Here is a 5077-nt window from a genome sequence, read left to right as displayed (position 1 = left end):
TCATTTGGCCGAGGAGTGTGTTTCATAAACCTTACGGTGCAGCTATGAAAGCTATCAGGATCTTCCCACGTTTCCTGTCATTCCGTGGAGATTGGCTGCTGGAGTGTTGGGTGGGGGGAGTAGTAGGGGGTGGAGGTGGAGGGGGAAGAGGGTGGTTGGGGTGTTGAAGGGGGAACTGGCTCGGGTGGGAGGTGGAATCACACAGGAATTTATTTTAAGTGCATATACAAAACGAAATGAGGGAAAAAACCCAGTGTATTCCTTTTGGGTCATGTGAGGGAGCCACTGGCAAAGATAATAATATACAAGGAGGGAGAGAGAGAGGAAGAAAGAGAAGGAGGGAGAGAGAGGCAAAGGCTTTCTATTATTCGGGACACTGGTGAAGCACACTGAGGCAGCTGGAAGATTAAATTAAGTATTATATCTGCTGACCCTATTGCCATGGTTACCGGACAACGGAAAATATTAATCAACCCAAGCCTTTTCAGATGAATGTGCTTGAAAAAAATACAATAAATATAAATATATATGTATGTCCTCCCTGCTCTGCTGTCTAAATGCAGGATGCCAGCCACTGCACCACCTGATAGTAGAGACAAACACATTTTTTAAAAAGTCTTGCCTCTTGGAGAAGGCTCACGTCAGTTACGGGAGGCAAGGCAGGGATGGTGGGACTGACCACTTGCTCACTTTCTCTTTGCCTGGTTTCTTCCCCCACCACCCCCTTCAACGGTGGACTCGAATATATGGTTTGATTGCAAGTAAAGGGCTATTTGTCTCCTTATTCCTAGGAGCCCCATCCACTGCTAGTCACCCTTGTGCATTAGCTAAAGTTAAAGCACACAGAAGGGGGAAAAAAAGGCAAAATATATATACAAATAAGCTCACGAAGTCAAGATAAGAATGGAGAGAGTCCCAGTCTGTTTGGCTGAGGGTCTGCGGCTGCCGCTAAGTCGCTTCAGTCGTGTCCAAGTCTGTGCGACCCCATAGACGGCAGCCCACCAGGCTCCCCCTTCCCTGGGATTCTCCAGGCAAGAACACCGGAGTGGGTTGCCATTTCCTTCTCCAATTCGTGAAAGTGGAAAGTGAAAGTGAAGTTGCTTAGTCATGTCTGACTCTTAGCGACCCCATGGACTGCAGCCTACCAGGCTCCTCTGTCCATGGGATTTTCCAGGCAAGAGTACTGGAGTGGGGTACCACTGCCTTTTCTGTGGCTGAGGGTCTAGAGGATCCTTGAAACTTCACTTCTTGTCTGGGCTATAAGGCTTAGAAGCTGCACCTGGTCATCTCTAAATCCTCGATTTTGTTTCCACTTTCCCCCCAGTGGCTGACACTGGGAGACTCTTCTGCCTGCCTTTAAATGTACTGTTACTGTTCACCTGTTGGAAAGCCTGAGGAACTGCAGGGCAGAACCAAGGGGCACGGCCGCACTAACACTAATGCACTCACTGGAGAAGACTCTTCCCTTCTGGACGCATAAGGACTGACTGGCACTCTGCTGCGGGAGGCATTCCGTTCAATGTCTCTGAGTTCCTACTATGTGTCAGGCATTCAGCTGGACAACAGAACAGTGTATGGGGATGTGGAAACCGAGGGGCTTGCGTTATGGCAGGATGGGAGCCCGGCAGGCAGGGGCTTTGAATTTCACCTTGTTAAAGCATCATCATTTTGCAGACGAAGACACTAGAAGCCCCAGCGGATCAAGGATTGGTACCAACAACAGCTGAGTTGGTACAAACTGGATCTTGAGGATACTCTTCCAAGCCTGGACTCTGATCTGATCTGAGATACCAAGACGTTCAATAGCAACTTCATTTGTCCTTCCATGAAAAATGACTAGTTTCAAATTCCTCATGCTGCCACTTTGCCTGGACCTGTCCCAGATATTTAGGATGCCTAAGAAATCTACTAGACAACTTCTCTCCGATTTTCTCTGTCTCGCTTTTCTCTACACACCCACACCTTCCTAACTCTGTTCTCTGTAAAATATCACATTGTGGACATGTAGGCTTGGTCTCCAGATTTCCTTCTGTTGAATACTCACATTCCTGCTGCTGCTGCTAAGTCGCTTCAGTCGTGTCCCACTCTGTGCGACCCCATAGACGGCAGCCCACCAGGCTCCGCCGTCCCTGGGATTCTCCAGGCAAGAACACTGGAGTGGGTTGCCACTGCCTTCTCCGACTCACATTCTCAGGTTCATGTAAAGTCTTGAGGAAATGCCCTGAAGTTTACCACAGACCTGCTAACAGAATGTCCAGGCATCTTCAGCCAGAATGACCTGAGCTACAACACCAAAGCAGGTCTCAGGGTCAGGCCTGGCTCTGCCACCCCCCTCACTGGAAGCCACAGGGGTTCGGATGGCTTTTCTCCTAGTTAAGCCTTCACCACATGTAGCCCCGACCGAAACCAATCAGCCTTCTCCTTCTGCTGAGGTGCAATTTTACACAGTGGGTGACATTAACTCGGTAGCTGAGTCCCCATGTGCAGCCACGGCAACCACAGGGTCCCAGCAGATGACAGGAGGCAGCGGATTGTATGATCCTGTAAGTCATTTCCCCATAGTAACAGCAAGATTACACACTTTAATATGCATGCGGCCTCAGAGAGCTCTCTTCTTGGCTGAACCTGGGCGATAATGCACATTTTGTGTCCAGAAATCCATTCTAAACTGTGCTGTGTGGAATACTCAGTATTTCCTCAAGAGTTCTGACATGACCCTTCTCACCTGGCCTCTTTCATGGACCTACACTGGGATGCGTCTCCCTTCACCTCCAGCATCTCCAGTTTTATATCCACGCTCTTGAAACAGATTCCACACCCTTCTCACTTTTACCAGACCTTTTGTTCTAATATCTGCCTATAGCTTTTTTTTCCCTTTGGATGAATGACTAGATTTGGGTGTTTCCTTTTTCGGGGGAATGAGTGAAACTATCAGTAAATAAGGTGGGGAAAATGAAACAGAGAAATAAGGTGGCATAAAGTGTCCAGAATGGTAGTGACTATTGTATACACAATAGATCCTAGGTTTATGGGCTGAAGGTCATACTTCTTTTAGTTCAATACAAAATACCTCTCAGTCTGCAGTGACTCCCAGAAGACAGTCCACTGCACACCCTCACATCAGATACACTGGAAAGAGGAGTCGATTCAGCGGCAGAGGATAAACTTGAAATTCAGCTGTGAGGCTACAGGAAAGTATTCAACCTATCTAATCCTCAGCACCGTCTACAAAATGGAACAATTACAATGAGCTTAAAAATCTTGTGATGAAATGAGTACCTAAACACACTAGGTGCTCAACAAATGTTAGGAACCAGGCAGAGAGGCAAGTATAACATGCAGTCCTGCAAATGCTTACAGATGATAATTTGGTTTTGGTATAGAGCGACTTTCCCTGAACGCCCATCATGGATACCGTTAGCTAGCCAGACGCATTATAATCCACAAGGCACTCTAAGGGTATCTCATCAAGGCTCCCAAAGGGTTTGGTAAAATCATTCTGCTGCTCACATGCTGAATTATTTTGGCTAGGCCTCAAGTCTTCCATCTGTGAAATGGGTAAGGATGGGTCAGGTGAAAACATTAAGGTTTAGTTTAATTCTAAGTGCTCTGGAGTAAATGTCTACATTTTGTGAAAAGAAGTTAGATCAGTTAGTGAGGGCTATTTTTGGTTATTTTTCAAACATCTTAACAAACAAAGTGGGAGGTGGGGGGAGGGAAGCATGTTTCAGGGAAAAAAGACCTGAGTAAATACCACGGACTACTCCACACAGGTGAAAGGGTATTACAAGCCAAGCACAGACACGTGGCTCCTCAGGACTGTCATTACACATATGTGAGTTAGGCAGAGCAGAGCATAAAAACAAAGCTTTCATTTTATCACATGGAACCAGTTACAGGAAAGAGTGTGAGCTGAACTTTGGACAACCTTGAATCATACTCAATTTATTCTCCATCATCCAATAGGTCATCATCAAAAACAGGCAAAACACAGTCTGGGGAGAATAGTACACCCTGGAAAGATACAGATTCAATGGTACATTATCATCCAGATAGGAATGAACACTGTGGCTTAGTGAGACTCAGGCCTTAAATAGCAAAAATAGAAGCAATGTCTCTCTCTCCTCCTTTGTCAAAGGAGGTTGTGTGTCTTGGACACTTCCACTAAAATAAGAACTGTGCTGAAGGTCTATGAGGTCTTTTGAATAAATCTGGGGAAAAGATACCCAGTGCCAACCGTGCAAAGGCTCAAATATGAACAGTCAAGGCACATTTTAGACCCTTTGATGGACAGTGCCAATGAATCAAGTCAGTTCCAAGGGCAGTCTCATGGAGAAATATATGCTCACATACAGCAGATAAGAATTAATTAGATATTCTCAAGGTCTTCTCCAGCACAGCTACTTTAACTTTGACATTGATTCTCACAAGTACAAGTTAGTTATAACGGTAGCTACTAAAATGGAATGTCTTCATATTTGGACCTTGTCAATTCTGTTCCTTCTTTTTAAAATGGCCTTCCTCCTACCCTAATCTGAAGAACTTCTAAATATCCACTAAGACCCAGATCCCTCTGGTTTAATAAACTGGCATGATAGTCCCCTGACCAGGGGTAGAACCCCTGCAGTGGAAGTGTGAAGTCTTAGCCACTGGAAGGTCCTCAGGAGCCATTCTTTCCAACACCCATTTAGAGTAAGAGGTACCCTACGTAATCCTGCACGGTCTGGGCCCTGACTACGTCTCCCACTTCATTTCTTTCCACTCCCACCTTGGTCTAGACAGTGCTTCTTCCCTTCCTTTCTCAAGTGTGCCCAGTGCATTTTCCAGCCATCTTTGTGCTACTTGTCCCCATTCCCTAGAGCGCTGTTTTCTGATTCCTTCTTGCCATTCTGATGCTGGCTCTAATATCATCTATTCTGAGAAGACATCTTTGATTAACAATTCTAAAGTAACTATCTAGCTAGTTGCTGTCTGCTAATCCTATCTTAATTCTTCTCAGAGCATTTATCATTATCTAATATTATCCCTGTTTGTTTGTCCATTGTCTCTTTACCTCCAATAGAGCATATGCTCCATG

Source organism: Ovis aries, chromosome 14 (genome assembly GCF_016772045.2).
Source record: "Ovis aries strain OAR_USU_Benz2616 breed Rambouillet chromosome 14, ARS-UI_Ramb_v3.0, whole genome shotgun sequence".
In the NCBI taxonomy this organism is placed as follows: domain Eukaryota; kingdom Metazoa; phylum Chordata; class Mammalia; order Artiodactyla; family Bovidae; genus Ovis; species Ovis aries.
The sequence above is the reverse complement of the archived record's forward strand: the minus strand, read 5'-3'. Positions refer to the sequence as shown.